The sequence below is a fragment of the Pteropus vampyrus genome, unplaced genomic scaffold (assembly GCF_000151845.1).
Source record: "Pteropus vampyrus isolate Shadow unplaced genomic scaffold, Pvam_2.0 Scaffold2, whole genome shotgun sequence".
NCBI classification, from domain to species: Eukaryota; Metazoa; Chordata; class Mammalia; order Chiroptera; family Pteropodidae; genus Pteropus; species Pteropus vampyrus.
The window spans coordinates 7,205,805-7,226,578 of NW_011888783.1; the positions used below are offsets into that span (position 1 = coordinate 7,205,805).

At 29.7% G+C, this 20,774-nt stretch overlaps 1 pseudogene; it reads left to right on the forward strand.

The window, feature by feature from the left end:
• Positions 1–1,826: 1,826 nt before the first annotated feature.
• LOC111739761 lies at positions 1,827–1,945 on the forward strand (annotated as a pseudogene).
• Positions 1,946–20,774: the final 18,829 nt, after the last annotated feature.

Here is a 20,774-nt window from a genome sequence, read left to right on the forward strand (position 1 = left end):
GGAACAATGGCCCAAAAGGGAGAAAGAACTGACTTGGAAGGTCCATTACTCAATAACCTGAGTAAAAAGTCTACTGATATTTGCTAAGAGGAAGATAGCTTACCTCTAAAATACCCTTAGTGAATATCCCTGGCCAAGGTTATCTATTAGAACTCAGGATCTATAAGACATGGTTCCCTAGAGAATGTCAGGGCTATACAAGTCTCTGGAGCATAAAATGAACATCTTTCATAATTTGACTGCTGTATGAGATGAGCCCTTGAACTCCATTTAGAGACCTCATCTTTTCTGGGCTAGAGGAGCAAGTTTTGCCTTAGAAGGACCTGAGGAATAACTCCTGAAAAAGCAGGCTTCTCTTCATTTCATCCAAGCCTTGTGGTCACTTATTTCTTTCATGCTATTTAGTAAAAAATGATATTGATCAGTATGTTTGACTGTCTGATTCTGTGCATTAGGTCAATAGATTAAAATTCTACTTCCTGGCAGTTGCTAGCAGTAGTGGTGATAATGAGACCCTTAAAAGAAGAGGCAAAATACTGTCAAACTTTTTTTCTGCTACTGGACAGCCTACTTTTTCTTCTATGCTACTTGGAGATATGCCCTATTTATTAAAAAATTAAGATAAATAAGGTCTATAATAATAGGAAATTCTACAGTTGAAGGCCAACATGAAGTGACTACTGAAGCCTAAGGATATTCTTTTAAAGTACTTGAGTAGTTCACAGAGAAATGCTAGCAGAAGCCTAGTCTACTTAAGCATGGATATAGAGATTCAATGATCTCTATTTAAGATCATTGAATCATGCTTAAGTCTGCTTAAGCATGGATATAGAGATTCAATGATCAGGCAGGTACATTTCTAACTGCAGATTCTACATGGAAAAAAAAGAAAAAATGGAATAGGACCTCCAGTAACTAGGTGCTTGCAAACTTCTATGAATAGATGCTCCCGAATTTATATGACAACTAGTCTCTTGCATAAAGAGAGGCTATGATAAACCTATCTTGAGAAGAGTTACTTTTCCACATTCTTCCCACCTACAAACGTGGTACTCCTTTTAAAGTGATTGGACTGCTATAAGTGCTTTGATGACCAAAGAGAAAGCCTAATTTAAGATTATTGACATGAATGATGGTAGACGTGGTCCTTGGGGGCAGAAATTGTCACTTGGCATCATTTATGAATGCCAAAAAAATATTCTGGAGGTATTAACTAGCCTGCTGACTCAGTTTTGTGCATAGGGTGTAAGATATGTGGATCTAGAGCACACAAATGAAAGTGTGCATTCAAGAGAAAAGTAAAAATATATAGAGAAATTAATAACTGGCCTAAGTAAGAACTTTAGAGACTAACAGGGTTATACAGATTTTGGCAAAATCATATTCTGTATCTTTTCCTTACAGTCTCATAATGGCTCACCCCTGCTTATGTTTCCTGGAATCATATCTCTAAAAATGGGTGGTGAACACACAATGCAATATATATATATGCCTTACTGTTGAATTGTACACCTGAAACTTACTGGATTTCATTGACCAATGTTACCATAAAAATTTAAAAAAATGAAGATTTTTTTTGAGAAAAAAGTGTTACTTGTACTAATGCTACTCAGATTTTGCTTCAGGGAAGACTCAAAGGAAGAAAATGAAGTAGATTAAGACTCATCATTTACTCATGTTAATCCTGGGTTTGTTTTATATAATCTAATTCCATTCTAGATGTCACTCAAAGTAAAAAATTAAAATCGTAGCTAAAACTCAAATAGTATCAGTAATTATATAAAATGTAAACTAACTAAATACTACAATTAAAAGATTATAATTCTCTCTATGGCCATGCCACCCTGAGCAAGCCCAATCCTGTATGATCTTGGAAGCTAGGCAGGGTCAGGTCCAGTTAGTACTTGGATGGGAGACCACCTAGGAAGACCAGGTGCTGTAGGTGTAAAAAATAAAAAATAAGAGATTGTAAACTGACAAGGTCCTTGCAACCTGTGAGGTCGACCAAGGGTTGCCTCACCTAAAAAACAAATAAATAAAAAAGATTATAATTCTCACATTGAATTTAGGGGAGAAATGTCTACAGGGTACATACAAGACATGTTAAATATAAAGACAAAAAAGATTGGAAGTGAAAAAATGAAAAAAAAATTTTTTCATATCAATACTAACTAACCAAAACACATTGTAGAAAAATTTAATGTAAGTTAAAAATATGTACTAGAGATAAAAAGAGACATTTCATAATCAGAAAAATGTCGATATACCTGGGATATTAAAGATTTTGCATTTATATTCAATTTTTAACATAGCTTTAAAATATCTATCACACGTTTTAAGGCTTTTCTTTATAATAAATTTCTCGAAATAAATAGTCTCCTGTCATTTTCAATGAAAGAGATAAAAGTAAATAAATGGAGTATATTATAAATCTTACAAAATTATTTAATTAAATATATGACCCTATATAAAATCGACTATTTATATAACACAATCTACAAAATGAAGAAAGGATAGAAATATGTAAACATTTTGGACCATCTTTATGAAACTGATCTCACATGCTTAATTGGTCACTTTACTTTTTATAGTCTTATACTCTTATAGAGTTTTATAGATTTTTAACATATGTGAGAACATGTCCATAATTTTCCACATAGTGTTTATAATGCCTTGTATAGATTAAGTACTTAATTAATAGTCGTAAATGAAAAAGTGAATATTATTTGGTTTATGAATACATTCGTGATGCTGGCACTTATTCTTCCACATTTAATAGAAATATTTATATTTATTGATATGTCTTATTGCATTTATTTCATTCATATTATTGAATCATGCAGCCTGCCATCCCTACTTTCACAGATTTCAAGAATAAGTAATAGAAAAGAGTTTCAGAAAGAATCTCTAGGAGAACTTTAGTTACTTTAGGTTGAGTCAAATGAATTAGTGATTATATATACTTTCCAGAACATAATTCATTTTAAGATTCCTTACTGAAAGAAAATATTGCAAAGCCATTTAGTTGTCAAGTTAAAAAACTTGATAATTTCTTCCCACAATCAAATAATCAAAAATACTGCAAGTTTATTTTGTAATAGCTTCTTAATTTCGTTCTTTGTAGTCCATCTCCCAAATTATTTCCCCATCATATATCAGGTCTCCATCATATGTCATCACATGAACAAATTCAAATGCCTCCTAAGAGGTGTTAATCCTGGAATACTCCCCTAAAATCAGTCCTTTATTCATCAAAGTATCTTGCTTAATGTTAAAATATGACTATGTCTTTTCTTTTGCTTAATAAAACTCTCATCATGTTTGAAATGGAGACAGGATGAAAGTCCAAATGTTAAGTGTGGAATATGAAGTCTTCCATGATCTCATTCTCACCTATTTCTCTAGCATATCTCTTGCCACTTCCTAATTTTTACTTCAAACTCCAATAATTACTCAGATAATATATTTTTCAGAGCATGGTATCAATTTGTTGCCACTGCATATTTTCTTTTTCTGTCCCATATGCCAAGAATGATTTACAATTTTCTAGCTGATTTACCGAGCTAGCTCCTACTTACCTTTTAAATCTCTGTATATTCTCTTTTCCAGAAAGACTTTCTAACTCTATATTATACTATGTACCATTACTCTCCTTAACAATCTATAAGAATGAATTTTGAAGGCTGCAGTATAATAACATATTAATGCGTATTAATATTTATTAGTACCTTCCATTAGATTGAGAGTCCCTAAAAATCAGGAAGTATCTCATTCAGCTTTGTATTTTTAGTGTTTAACATAACACCTTGCAAATTGTAACCTCTCAATAATTTGTTATGGAAAGAATGAAAAACAATTTTGCAAAATTAATGCTACATAAGCTTGATAGTATTTGGCAGTTTCTCTAAAATAATACACTTTCTTATGCTGTGACAGTACTTACTGTAAATGTGAAAGATTTCAGAAGTATTTGATCACAGTTCCATACCTTGGCAGCTTTCTTAGGTTTATTATGAAACAGACTCTAAATTACATTGTCTGCTGGCTCCCATCTTCTTTCAGCAATGCAAAAAAACAAAGTTATCTGGTGAAATAACAAAAAGCAAATTTTAAGAAATTCTAAAAAACTTGGAGAAATATTTTTAAGACAGTCTTTCAGAAAGATGAATAGCAATGAATTATAGTCAAGATTTAAGATACTTCTTATGAGTATAAATAACCCAAACTCAATTTCAATATTAAAGTGTGGGGTTTTTTTTTATATACACATGCAAATTTTAAAAATATTTTCTTATGATGTTGTATTTTAGAAATGGTGAAGATATCTTATGCAATTTGTTAAATGTACTAAAATCTTTCAGAAGTGATGAGAAAAATGTCAATAAGGTAGAATAAGTAAAAAAGAACAAAAAATGTTCCTCAGCCATGACAATGAAAACAAAAATTAAATGCACACTAGTACATGATATTGTCCTAAGGAAATGAGAACTCTTAGGACTATAAACTAGAATGCTTTTATATTACTTCAAAATGTTTAGTTAATTTTATTATTAATTAATAGAAGTTCTATTTTTAGTCATCATTTTACAATACAGATCTGTTTTATTTTAATTACCTACTATGAATTGTAATTTGAAATTAAGAGTGGATCCTATCCTTTAGAAAAAGAAAATAACTTTTCCAAGAGTCTTAATATCATGACTTTTAAATCCATAGAAAGGTAATTGAAAGATCTTTGTCCTTGGATAACAAATACATTACGAAAGACAAGCCATATTTATTCACTAGGGCAGTTGTATACTCCTTAGTATTTCTGTTTAAAATTTGATATACATGTTTTAAGGTGTTAAAAATACTTAATAGTGCTTGTTATTCACTTATTCATAAAATTGTAGCATTAATATTTTCATATTTTTTACATCACTTTAAAAAGGGAAATCACAAAGAAACAGTGTAGCAGTCCTAATGCTGAGAGAGGTTCAGCATAAGTTAACACTTCCTCTATTCCTAATACATCTTCAGGTCATTTTTGTTTTACCCACGTACACAAAATAGTTGACTTAACATTTTAGTATCAATTAGATAAAATGCTAGAATATTAAACAATGGCAAAAGTAGTTTTTAAAATTGAAAAAAATAGAGATTAATTTCTCCTGTTTCTGAGCTTTATTTAAACGTAATAGTACAGGTAAACTCTTTTATGTTTGGCTCCTTTCACCTAACCTGATGCTTGTGATCCACATTGATGTATATACCAATAGTGAGCTCTTTTTTCATTACTATACAGTATCATCTTATAGGAATGTACTACAATTGATCAATTTTCCTGTTGACTAGATGATACTGAATATCTGTTTTGTTAAATCATGTTTGGATATAAACCTAGAATTGTAATGCCGAATCACTTTTAAAAGTGATTGTACCTGCATTTGCAGCTGCTGCCTCTGTGGTAGCAGTCACTCTATAGCACTGGCAGTGCCTCTACCTCTGTGAGTTAAAGGCAAATTAGGATGGGGTAAGCAAACAGTTCTCTATACTATGGACCACACCTTTTTATATTATGAACCACACTGTAGGAGAAGTGCTTTGATGTTGTACAAAAAATGATAAAAGAGTAAGGTTCCTGTTTGGGTTAGACCATAATTGGCCCACCTGGCATTGCCAATGAAGCCTTAATTAAAAAGTTTTCTTTGCTCGCAAACAAAAACAAAAACAAACAAACAAACAAACAAAAAACTGCCTGCAAAGCAATTTGCTGCAAAAACTCTTTGCAAGAAAGGGTTTGTCTAGTACTGGAAAGATGAAGATTCTTAGTGTGCCATATACTGTACAATACAACGAAACACGATGATATCAGATATTATCAGAATTTCCTGAAACTCCAGATTTGTAAACTCCCTTTGCACCATTTGATGTCAAAAATTGTACAGGTCTTCAAAATACATCTGTGCTTCCTGAATGCAGCTATTGATGATGTTTAGGAACAATTAAAGCCCAATACAATAGTCTGACCCATTTGAAGGTGTCTAACCGGCTTCTAGTCATGCAAAATGTATAACGATTATGCAAAAAAAATTCAGTAGCATGTCACATAGTGCTTAATGTTCACTTTGATGAGAAACATCACTTTTCTTTTGAAAAAAAAATTGATTGTCATTTTTCTTTTTGGTAGTTCTGAATACTAGATATTTTTTTCCATTGGAATGAAACTATCTAATGTATAATAGCAACAGGAAATATAGTGCACAAAATCAGATTTTTATAAGATTTCCTTTGTTATATTTATTTGTGTAAATATTTAGCAAAAATGTAGACATAAAATCTAAATCAAAACATTTTATTGAAAAAATATTAACAATTGAAACAATTATAAAAAACCTTGAAATTTTCTGCATTTGGAAGTTTACAGAAGAAGTAAATTTATTGACATTAGCTAAATAGTATTCATGGTCTTTTTTAAAAAAAAAACCATAATAGATAATATGCATTTGCTGTAGTTTTTGAAATAAATTATTCTACATGCAAGAACACATTTTTAATTTTATCTTTCCTATATAGTTACTATTAAAATGTATTCAACTATCTTTAACAGATGATGCTAATTTACATTTCCACCATGTGAGTGCTACTGACTTCACAACTTCACATATATTTAGTTTATATTTGGTTCGGTCTTTTCTTTTTTAGATTTTGGTCATTATGATGGGTACATAATGGTGTCTCATGGTCTGGAGTTTCATTCTTTGATGATTGATTTTTGTGCTTATTGGCTCAATATACTCTTGTTTTGAAATGCCTGTTTAACTCTTAAGAGCTATGTATGTATTTTGGTAAGAGTCTTCTGTTTGACATACAGACTGTAAATATATTCAAGTTCTTGGCTTGACTATACTCTTAATATTTTCTTTTGTTAAACACATTTTTAATTTTAATGAAGACAACTTTATCACATTTTCTTTACTGTTAATGCTTTTTGTGTCTCATTTAAGTAATTATTTGGTTCCTTAAGGCCATAGAGACATTTTCCTACTTACATTATAAAAGTTTTATTGCTATTGTATGGTCCATCTACTATTATTTTAGTGTATTTGTAAGTGGTAATTATTTTTTCCACATGAATATCCAATTAAGCAAACACCATTAATTAAACAAACCATTCTTTCTTCATTGAATTTCAGTGAAAGATTGGAGTGGTGATTGAGATCAAGTGAGTTTGTGTCTGCTTCTGCACTCTTTATTGTGATGCATTATTTTATTTGTTATATTTATTGCTAGATCACTATTCTGATTTCATAGTTCTTGATGTCTAACACAATCACATTTTTTATTTCTCCCTCAAGAGTGACCAGCTATTTTTGCCTTTGTATTGCCTAACACATTTTTAATTATCTTGCTAATTTCCTCCAAAAACATTTTGCTAAAATTTTGATTGAGAGTGCATTAAATTTACAGGTAAATTTGAGAAGAACTAATATCTATAAAAATTTTGCTTTCTTTTTCATAAATATGATATAACTTTTTATTTATTTAGATGAAGTCCCAAAAGCAAAACCTATATGAAATAAAAGATAAGTTGGATTTCAACAAAACTAAAACCTTCTACTTTTCTAAAAACACAATTAAAAAAAAAAAAACAAAAACACTATAAAGAAAATTAAAAGCAAGCCACAGACTAGGAGAAATATTTTCAATATATATGTCTGATGAAAGACTTGTAACCAGATTATATAAAATCTTAACAACTCAATAATATGAAGAAAAATAACTAGAAGGCTGTGATTTTTATCAGGATCTCTCCTATTTATCTGCAGCTTGAATAAATGCCTCAAAGCAAAATTGTAAAGTGATGGTGTTCATTTTCTCAGCTTCTCTCTTTCCCTCTTTTTTGGAAAGCATATTTGCCCTTCAATTCTGCTACATGGTGGTCCTAAATGTGAAGTTACAAGTCGTGCATGGCAAGAAAGCCAGTATAGGTTTTCTTCCATTATTCTGTCCATCTGGACAAGGAATAAGATGAAATGAGACTAAAACTGAATTGTGAACATTGGAAAGTTGGGAAAATTATGAAAAAGTAAATAGCCAATCTAATAGAGTTATTAAGATCAAAGTAAATTTAGCCGACAGACCCTGAGTGTGTGTGGGTCCTCCAGAGTACCATTGAATGTGTTTTAGGAGAGAAATAGTCAATTTTAAACATCAACCAAACCTAGATATTGTGACCATGTTATCATGGTACCAATCAAAAATAAAAGTTATGTCCATTCTTTTCTCTCTCCTCTACCCTATCATACATGGATATTTCATAGTAAAGAATACCAGCTCGAAATATCTCATAAGCCTGTAAAGCATAACGCTCTCTAATTTCAGTAGAAATTTCTTTTTTGCTGCTTTTCTGTATCTACTTTATTCCTATGAATAAGCTAAAATAATCATAAAACTGCTTAAGTTTTAGTAGTTTTACATTTTAGGTAGATTTTTAAAAGTCATTTTAATAAAATGAAAAATAATTTTGAGATAATACACTTCTAGTACATTACAATGATAGAGTTCCTCTAGCTCTTCTATGTTAAATATGAAGGGAATATTTTTAAAATCTAGAAAGAGTAAACCCAACATAAATTCATTTATAGAAAAAACAATAATTGAATCAATTTTATGCTATCTGCATGCTGAATTTAAAATTAATTAGTGAACATATTATTTTTCTTTGACTTTCATTATCATGTTATGCTTGTGAAGCAATATAAATTGTTTAAGTATATTCTTCCACAGCTAAATCAATAGAAGAAGAGAACAACAATTCAAAACTCCCATAGATTAAGAATATACTGACTCTACAAAAACTAGCTTTGGTCATTTCTGCTTTTAATAATCCCTAGAAATCACAGTTTAAAAGTGAGAAAGTTGTTTTAAATTAATAATTATACTCGAACTTCTTCTGCAATGTGAGGTTTCACAAAACTTGTTAACTTTTATAACTTTAAAGTTTCTTATATTTTATATAAGTCTGCATTTCCTAAGTTCCAAAAAAGAAGTGAAATCATTAGAAGATTGCTCTAAATGTGTTTCTAGCCTGAAGGGAAGCAGCAATCACCAGAAATCTAATAATAAAGCTACTATTTAAGAGGTTAGGTTTCTAGGAAATTTTTGCAGACCTAAGATGTTTGGAGAGTTTTAATAAGCAGTCAAAGTTTGGGATACTTATAAAACTCTCACAATATTGAGTGTTTTTCATGACTCAATATCTCATAGTTACCATTTGATCCTGTGTAGAGGCATATCTGTGGACTCAGAGCAAAATTTCCCAAACTGTGTTCCGTAGAACACTAGTTCTACAGTATGTTTATAAATGTCTCTCTCTCTCTCTCTCTCTCTCTCTCTCTCTCTCTCTCTCACACACACCACACACACACACACACACACTCACACAAGAATTAGTGCTATAGTGATATAATGATATAATTTTGTGACTGGTTGAGTTTAAAATTTTTTGACTAGTTTTTACTCAGAATTTACTATATAGTAAATGATTATTCTTCAAATGAATAATGTATGTGGAATATTTTCATAATTTATTTGAGTACAGAACTCTTTTTCTGGAACATCTTAAATAACTAGCATTTAGCAGAGCATATTTTAGGAAACATTCTCTTAACAGTTAACATGGCTGAGGTAATGGATTATATTTCTGTATTAATCACATAATATCTTGCTTTATAGAAGAAAGTAATATTTCTTTCTCTTTAAATAATATGATGTGTTTGGATGTGTATAATCTAGGAAAAAACTTTCTACTGTTTGAAGTCAATGCCACTAAATTGATAATATTAATGCTTAATGTTCCAAATATGTCTGGATACTCTTTCTAATTTTTTACTTACATTCATTTGTTTAATGTCACAACAATATCATGGGGAAAGTAATGGTACCGCCTCAATTTATAGAAGAGAAAGCTGAAGGACAATTAAGATATTATGATTGAAATCGTACAGTTATTACAATTCACAACTGAGAATCAATTCAAGTACTATGATACCAACAATCCCTATTGTTTACCACTATTCTATACTGCCATTTGACATTTGGTATGTTATATTTAATAATTCACAGGTAAAATATACAAACACTAATGGCAAGAGTAATATTTTACACAATCTCAATCTCTGTGACTGAATTACTTAAGGAAGAAAACTAAACAATCAGAAGGATATCTTAACAATAAATCTATGAAAGAAACCAGTGTGCTGACTCATTAAAACTGATATCTTAGGTTTGTTGCTTGAATACTGCTTAAGGTAATATGATTACAGTACAACTTATGGAAATAAGTATGCATTTTAGAAGAAATATATGGTCTTTGGGAAAATAATAACATTGATAGAATGTACATTACTATTTATAAAGACTTTCTTCAAAATGTCAACTCACATTGAAGTCTTCGGTGGTAAACTGATAAACAGAATCAGTGATGTCACCTGTTCATAATTGTCTAATACTTTAACATATGTAAATTCTATCTGTCTCAAAAGATAGTAAGCTATTTTAGGGCATATATATTTTTTCATATGCTTATTTTGTTGTTAATCAACCATTTTGTTTAATGAAATACCAAATATATAAATGTTAAAAAAAAAACACTTCTTCAAACCAGTAATGTATGTAATCATGGCCAGAGGCAAAAGTTGACATAAATAAAAATTATTTGACAGGTGGCATATAGAAATGGATCAATGGATTTAGTATTTGAAAATAATTTTTAACCTATAATAATTTATAAAATTATGTTCATCCTTGGAATAATGAAATATGTGAAATACAAATAAAAAATAGTGATATTTTCTAGAAAAATTGTCCAATGTAGTTTAATTTAGGTTGAAAGCAAATAAAGGAACTATATGAAATGGTTGAAAAATAATTAAAATTCCGAAGAAAAACGATGGCCAAAAACTTAGAATTTTTAGTAGAAAACAACAAAATAAATTTGCTACAGTGTAAAGAAGATGCTACTACACTTGCTAATAGTTTGTAACTCTCAGGTTACCAGGTTGGAAGAACTATACCTTCACTACTTTCACAGCATGTAATTTTTCTATATGCCTCCTTCAGATTTCCGGTTTATCCAATGACTGATTAAAACATATCAAATATTTTATCTAGTTGAACTCTATTTTTGTGCAGTTTTAGAATTAAGGCAGAATATAAAATACACAAATTAGTTGGTATTGAATTAAAAATGTATTGTTTAAATGTCCTTTCACATACTTTGTTTTCTGTAATACAGTTTTGATTAACCATTTAAGAATTGAAAATCAATTTAAATGAATTATAATGTAAGTATTATTTCTTTTGTCTTACTGAATTAGCTCACCACTATGTGATTCTGTATGAAAAATAACAATTTGAAGGCTCTGTAGTTCTGTATCAACTGTGTGGTTAGTGAAAAAGTCTGTTACCTTCTTCTGATATCCTGAGGAATAATGGCAATAATAAAAATGTAACATTCTGTTATTCTAATAGCAGAAAATAAAAACAGTTTTGCTTTCTCTATACTAATTAATGTTATGTCAAGATAAATTTTATTATCTATTAAACTTATTAATAATCTAGTGTTTTACACTACCCTGAATGGCAACTTAAATTGAATCTTTGTGTGATATAATTCACTTGGATAATCATAAAGTTATTGAAAGCAATTTAAAAGCAAGAATATAGAATATAACCTTGATTTCCACTTAGGCAGCACAACTCTGCGGTGGTTATGGTAGCACTGAAGTTCTCCAGATGTTTTTAATGAGAGCTATTAATTCTCTATTCTCTAATGACATTAATTGTTCAATACAGAGCACAAAGAATATGCCCTCTGAGAAAGAAGATTCGAAGTCTAGTGTTAGAGATCAAATTTCTTTCTGTAATTTAAAAACTAGAACTGTTGTGATATAAGTATCTTTGGAAACAATTGGAGTTCAAAAGGAAATTAGCAAGTTGTTTGGTCTCCATTTAGATAATGAGAAAGTTATTCGTTTTCATATCTCTTGTTATGTGTTGTACATTAAATTGTTCTTAACCTATAAGCACACATATATATAGTAAACAGATAGCTTTTATGACTTCTATTTAAGAAAGATAGAAGTGAATGAAGGGTTTTAAGGCTTCTAAATTGTGTTTATTTGTACTGTAAGATTAATATCTATGACTGTCTAATGACAACATTTTTAGGCAAAACTTTTCAATTCTTCTTTATTCTACACTACAGTTAAGTATATATTTATTTCCCCTGAATGTGCTTTTGACCTAATAATTTCTCTTGCCTGAGACAATACAGATATCTCAAGAAGTTATTTTTAAGCATATGTACACATAAAAGAGGAGAATAAATTAACACTTATTAAGATTTAAGTAGTGCCACATATATAAAGTACAATTTTATTTCATTTATTAAATACTATTTTAGGAAGCTCTTGATTTCTATTTTTTTGCAAGACAAATCCAATAGTGTTAAATATTTTTCCCATACAGTAAGTGGAAGAGATGAGATTTGAAATCCAGTGTTTGATAGGAGAGTCTATGTCTTTTCCTTTACAGCATTCTTTTTTCCTTTCCACAATTTTCTACTAATTTGGAAATGCATAAAATAAGACTTACATTTGCTAGTGAATCATATTCTCTGACTTATAGGATACACATTCTGTGCCTATGATGTGCCAAGGCCTGTTTTAAAGGACAAGAAAAAAAATATATACAAGGGGACTCTGATATATATTGAGTCAGGTTTGAGTGTAGTTAAAGAACGGCTTTTGGTTAGGAACAACTCTCTGGAGTACTGACATTGTACTGTGACCTGGGTCGCAAACAGAAAATATGAGGACAGCGCATTTCAAGCAGAGGGAACATAAAATGAAAGGTCCTGAAGAGGAACTAGTTCAGCTCACAGACTAATGGAAGGAAGACTGGTATGATTACAGCACAAGAATCAGTGGGATGAGTGCTTAAAATATGGAAGGAGAGTCAGCAGAAGCAAATAATGTAAGGTCCTGTAGGTCATAATATGTATATTGAATTTTTATAGGTGAAAAGTTTTAAATAGTGAGATTTGTAATTTTATGTTATCATTTTGGTTAGTGTGAGGAGAACAGATTGCAGGTATTGAGAATGGAAGAACAGATCCCAAATCAGGAGAATTTCCCCTATAATCCAGGTGAGAAACGATGTGGCTTGCCAAAGGAAGTTGGCAGTGGGATGAATCAAGAATGTCTTCTAGGTTTTCAACTTGAATAACTTAGTCGTGCCATTTATTGATTTGGAAACACTATAGGAGAAAAAGGAGGAAAAGTAAACTACAGGAGAAAGCAACCATATGTCTGATATATCTGATTTTTAATCTCATATAACCCAAGAAATAAAATTTCACAGATATTTATTACAAACTCAAGTTATATTTAGAACTATAATTCTGAAACCAAAGTTTCAGATGCATTTTCTAAATTTTTTATCTCTTTTTATGTTGTGTATCAGTGCAATAGCCCAATACAGCTAGATAGCATATCTCTAATTATACTACAGTTACAGCTACACAGACATTTGTTCCTAGTCTCTGTAATAAGAGGCAATCATACAGTCCTCTTAAGGGTTTATAAATATTAATAAATGTTTTCTGAGGTCCTCAATAGAATTTTTACACTGACAAATTTTTGGAAATCTCGAAATTGCGTAGTATATAATCATTTAAAATTTTTCAGCTGCAAAAATTTTGAGAGAATAATTTCTTACATGGTTTTAATTTATCACTTTGGCAGCTATCCAAGTAAGAACTCATCATTTTAAGACACTTTAAAGCTCCTAAACAGAAGTAGGTCAAATGAAGGTGCAAAGGGGAGTTTGTAAATGCAACCATTTTACTTAGTACAGATATCGCCTTTTAATGGTCAGCATTGTGATTTTTGTGTTAAACCATGACAAACATTTACTCAATATAGACCTACTTTGAGGAAAATATATTTGGTTCATAAAAGTAATATAGTAGTTTCTATACATAAATAAAGTGATGAGAGTTAAAATTTGTTAATTCATGTGACACTATATGCATTATATGATTATTTGGTTGTGTATTATAGAACTTTTTATTTGCATATATATGCTATATACACACATTTTAACTATATTATCTTTTGAGAAAACATATTTGACTATAAAATAAAAATCTGCAGCTACATAATAGAAATCGTGATTATTATGTACAACAAATATATTTTCATTGGGAGGCAGAAACTTTTGTGCTAGTGGAACTTAGCAGTTTTTCTCTAGCTAATTAAACATATATTTGTAGTCTGTTAAAAATTGTCATCTCTTTAAATGTGGGCAGATCTAGAGTTCTCTTACTTTAGTCATTTTAAATTATTCCAATTTTATCCTTTGACTATTTTATCAGCATCAACTAGGAAAAATAGATATTAGATTAGAAACTGTATTTTGAAATTTTAATTACTTATCAAGACATATTTTAATGTTTGTTTATTAGAATTTGGAATATTTTACAAGCCAAATAACAACTGAGCATATATAATTATGTTATTCTTTCACTTGGACCTAGTTCACTCTATATAAATAACACCACTTCTATCCTTTTATTTACAAATAAGATTCTTGAAAGAGCAATCAGGCAGTCTCCAATTTTTCTCATTTCATTCTTCCTAACTCAGTCAAAACTTTTTTTTTTATTTTTGCTTCCACTACTTCATTAAAATTGCTCTTGCCAAAGTCTCCAGTGAGGTTACTTTTGCTAAATCTATTGTTTAACTGTCAGATTTTTAAATTTAAATCAGTATTTGTCACAGTAAATCACTCCCTCTTTTTAAAGTACAAGCCTTCCTTTGGTTTCCAAGACATCATACTCTCATAGGTTTCTCTACTATCTCACAAAATTCTTTATTCCTCATTTGCTGGTTCCTCCTTATTTCTACATCTCTTATAGTCTCAATTTCTGTTTCTTTTCTTTTTTAGCTATGTGCACTCTCTTGGGGAACTTTTCCATTTTCATGACTTTAAATTACTTTCACAAGGTGACAACACTGAAATGTGTGTCTCCAACCCGTACTTCTCTTCACTCCTGTTAACTGTCTAACCAGCATGTTCATCTCTGTGTGTATTAGAGATCATGACCTTGGCACATAGCCAAACCTGAGCTTCTGATCTCTACCCCGAAATAAAAAACAAACAAAAAACCTACTTTTCCTGCCTTGGTCTCCTCTTAGTTAGTGGTTATTCTATCTTTTCATTTGTTCAAGTAAAAAACTTAGTGTCATACTAGGCTTTCATATTTCTTTAACAACATAAAGATGTATTTAGGTTAAGAAGGAATAAGCACTTTCACTGTATTAAAATTTTAAATATTGATACATGTGTTTATTGAAAGTGTATATATTGATGATAATATAGAAAATTACTGTTAACCTATAATTTCTTTCTCAGTACACAGTAATAACTCACTGTAGAGAAACTGGTCTCATGGAAATATGTTGACAAGGATGGAAAAGGATATTTATATCAATTTCATCAAGCAAGGAATATTCTTTTTTTTTCCAAAGTGAAGCAAGTGAAGCTGTATTTGCAAAAATTATATTAATTTCTTTTCTTTTTGTCAGTAGCCAGGCTAACAAGTTATCCTGTGAATGATTATTTAAGTTTAAATTAATCTTGATAAAACAAATTAATTACAGCATTTATATACATTTTTAGATATTCTTTTGATGGAAGACAAATTTCAAAATATACTTTCAAACAAATTAGTTTGATATTTTTAAATAAAATCACACATATATAATATATTAATACCTTCTTCATTGATAATTGTTACTGTAGAGCATATCAAAACAATCTGTAGACACTATCTCTTTTGAAGATTATGATTTTTATATTTCCTTAAATCTTACATGATATATAAAAACAAGTTGCATTTGTTCCTTTCATGGACAGTATTAAATTCATTAAAATATTACCTTTATTATTTAATGTTTAATCATTAAATGTTTAGAGAAGCGTATGTTTAATATTTCATATTTAAACATTAATGGGTTTGTTTTGACATCTTTTAAATAGCATTAGGGGTTGCAATGGCTAAAGAATCATGTTTTAAGACTATAATAAAAAGTTGCATCAAAGTTATTTATTTGACAATATTTGGTGAATTAATAGAAAAAAAGGTAATTCAGATACACTTTCTAGTAATATCATGATTTGAAATATTCAGTGTTTACTTGGAATTTATGGAAGATCATCTCATAGAATAAACTAAACTAGCAAAGTATTTTGTATTGCAACTTGGCGAATGTACTGATATTTTTTATGATATAATTTTTTAGGATATAAGAAATTTGAATATGATGGTGATATGAAGAAATAATTACTTTTAGAATCATTTTTGACAAATATTACTAGTTCTGAACTGCACCAATTGTGATATATTACACTACCTTCATTTACCTATAAATATAACCATCTATCAATTCATATTCTATTTTATTCATTTTGAAGGAGCTTATAGATATCAACATAGTTTACTCCTAAACATGTTATTGCACATTTGATTAAAATTAGAACTAAATAATCTTCTATATTTTTGATGAACTAAATTTTACATACAGTGAAATGAACCAATTTTAAGTGTACCTTTTAATGAGATTTAACAAATGCGTAGAATGTAACTCAATATCATAATGAAAAAATAGAACTTTATCATCACTCCTTTTCTGTTAATCATTGATTCACTTTTCACCATGGTTAGTTTTATCTATTCTAGAACTTCACATAAATAAAATCATAAAATGTATATTTTTGTATAAGTTTCTTTCAATCAAAATCTCAATTAAAAAACAATCAATGTTTTACATATGTCAGTGTCAGTAACACTCCTTTTAATTACTGAGTAATATACCATTGTATGAATATTAAGATATAGGATTATATGGAGAGAAGCAGAACTATGTAAAAATCAGAAACAAACTGGCAGCCATGGATAAAAGATACATTGACTCCAGGAAAAGACCGATAAGACTGACAGATGAGTTTTCAACAGAAACTGTAAAAGCCGGACAATGGAATGACATCATCAAAGGGTTGATATGCATTTTTTAAAAGGAAAGAAAATGAAAAGAAACCACCAACCTAAATTCTATTTTTACTGAAAAGTATCCTATAAATATAAAGGCAAAATATGATTTTAGAAAAATAAAATATTGAGAGATTTTATTACCAGTAGATACATAAATTTGAGACACACTAATATAATTCTTCTAGATGAAAGAAAGGAATCTCAGAAGAAAATGATCTGATATGGAAACATAGAAATTTGTAAAATAATAGGAGTCATGTAAAAGATATTATGTGGCTATTTATTTAAAAAAACTATTAACTAAAGAAACAATAATAAAATGTCTTAAAGGGTTATAACAAATATAGAATTAAAATATATAAAATATATAAAATATATAAAATATATATTTTAATTCTATAAAATATATAAAATATATAAAAATGATAACACAGAGGGCAGTTTGTAGTAAATGAAGTCGGTGTTAAAAAGTGCTTTCATTGTATGGAAATTGTTAATGTTTACTCCAATACGTCACAGCTACTCATTGTAACTTTAGAGTTTATTAGACATCATTAATTTAAATTATTTATGAATTCATGTTTTTAAAGCAGTTTTAGTATTATGGCAAAATTGAGAGAAAGGTTACAGAGATTTCTCGTATATCCCTTTCTCTAGATATGCATAGCATCTTCCATTATCAGTATCACCCGCCAGAATGATACATTTTTTACCTAGGTAGACAAACATCGACACATCATAATTAACCCAAATTCATAGAATACCTTAGTATTCACTTAGTGTCATACTAGGCTTCCATATTTCTTTAACAACATAAAGATGTATTTAAGTTAAGGAAGAAGCAGTTTCTTTTGCTGTATTAAAAATTTTGGATAAATTTGGATAAATGTATAATGACATATACAAATGGAAAAAGGAGCTAGTGGAACTTCTTTTATAACAGCACTAATCTGATTGAGGGCTCCACCCTCAATGAGATTAGTGCTGTTATAAAAGAAGGTGATCTAAACACCTCCCAGAGGCCCCACCTATTAATACCATCACCTTTAGGGGCTAGGGTTTCAACATATGAATTTTGTTGGGACACAAACATTCAGACCCCAGCTTTCCATGTGCAGGCTTCCATGTGTACATAAGTTTTCAGCTTCTTTGGGTAAATATCAAGTAGTGCAATTTCTGGATCACATGGTAGAATATGTTTAGTTTCTAAGAAAATGCCAAACTGTCTTCCAAAGTGGCTGTACCATTTTTCATTCTCACCAGCAATGAATGAGCATTCTTGTTGGTCCACATTCTCATCAATATTTGGTTCTGTTGGTGTTCTGGATTTTGGCCATTTTAATAGGTATGTGGTGATATCTCATTTTTCTTTTAATTTGTACTTCCCTGATAACATGATATAGAATATCTTTTTATATCCGTATTTGTCATCTGTATATGTACTCTTTGGTGAGTTGTCTTTTTAAGTTCTTTGGTCCATTTTTAAAATTTAAGTGTTTTCTTATTGTTGAGTTTTAAGAGTTCTTTGCATATTTAAATAACAGTCCCTTATGAGATATCTTTTGCAAATATTTTCTGTGACTTGTGTGACATGAACAAAATCTGTGACTTATCTTTAAATTCTCTTGATATTGTCTTTCACAGAGCAAAATTTTTAATTTTACTAAGTCCAGGTTATCAATGATTTCTTTCATGGATCATTTTTTTGATGTTGTATCTAAAAAGGCATTACCATACCCATGGTCATTTAGGTTTTCTACAAAGTTATCTTGTAGAATTTTTATAATCTTGCACTTTACATTTAAGGGTATGATGCATTTTGAGTTATTTTTTGTGAAAGGTATAAGGTTTGTGTTTAGATTTATTTTTTGCATATGGATGTCCAATTATTGCAGCACCATTTGTTGAAGAGACTCTGCTCCATTGTATTGCCTTTGCTTCTTTCAGAGATGAGTTCACTATATTTATGGGGGTCTACTTCTGAGTTCTCTATTCTGTCCCATTGATCTACTTGTCTCTTTCACCAATACCACACTGTCATGATTACTGAAGCTTTATAGCAAGTCTTGAAATTGGTAGAGTCAGTTTTGTTTTCTTTCAGTATTTTTGGCTCTCTGGGTCTTTTGCCTCTCCATATAAAATAAAGGGAAAAGAAAAGCAAAAATAGTCGGGACAATAAAATATAATGAGATTGTGGATTTAAACTCAACTATATCAGTCATTATAGTAAATAAAGATGGGATGATCTCATGAATCAAAATATAAAGATTGCCAGAATGGTAAAAATACACAAAATTACAAACCCAACTGTACACTTTTAAAAAAGAGATACACTTTAAAAACAAAGTAACAGATGGGCTGAAAGTAAATGAATAGAAGAAAATCTGTAATTAAAATAATAAGTAAAAATAGTGAAGGTGGTTATAGTAATATAAAATAAAGTAGAATTTAATGCAAGAATATTACTGGAGATTAAGGAAAACATTTCAGAATGATGAAATATGGAAACAAATGCATAATAGTCCTTCAAAATATAAAAGCAAAAATAGACAAAACTAAAAGGAGAACTAGATAAATTATTTTCATATTTGGAGATTTTCATGTGTCTAATTAAGTAATAGAAGCAGCAAACATAATTCAGTAAAAATGTAGAAAATTGAACAACTGTATTATCAATTTAACCTACACTTAACTTCCTAAATACATTATTTTCAAGTACACATGGTTCATTTATCATACCTAATGCTTGGAGCAGGTAAGACCTAATGTTTTGTAGTTCATTGTTCACTGCATATTAGCACAGGTCTAAAAAGTAAAAACAAACAAACAAACAAAAAACAACTAACTAAAAAAATGAACGAAATATTTGAAAAGGCAGTTCATAAAAAATGGTATCCAAGTGGACAATTAGTTAATGAAAAATATGTTCAAATTAATTATTTTCATGTAAATGCAAATTAAAGCTGCCATGAAATAACGGCAAACATGTCAATAGAGTTAAAATTAAGATTAAGAATGCAAAGTAATGGCAAAATACTAAACAAGTAGAATTCTCGTACATTGCTGATGATAAGTAAATTTTTACAACCATTCTAGACATCTCTTTGTTAGAATCTACTAAAGTTTAACATATTTCTACATCTATGACTCATGCACCCCACTGCTATGGTATAAACTCAGGAGAACTGCATGCACATAACTATGATAATACATACTCATTGCATCTTATTCATAGTTGGCAAAAACTGGACACAACTCAAAACCCACTAACAAGAGAAAGGCTAACTAAATTGTAGCATACAAATACAATGCAATAAGTCACAGCAATGAAAAACAATCCACTAAAGTACTCAAGAATGTGAATAAAGCTCACATATGACGTATTGAGTCAAAGAATCCAGATATACCTGATTCCATACAGTATGATTCCTTGAATATGCTGAAATTAAATTTTACAACAAGCAAAATTCATGGTGATGGAAGTCAAAAGAGAGGATATTTACTTACTGGAAAGCAACTCGATGGAGCCTTCTAAGATATTGGAAATGTTCTATATCTGATCTGTATAGTTTTGCATGTGTGCATATTGATTAAAACATAATTGAGCAGTTTATTAAAAAATATAAAAATTTATATGTTTTTTATATTAAGCCTTAATAAAAAGTTAATA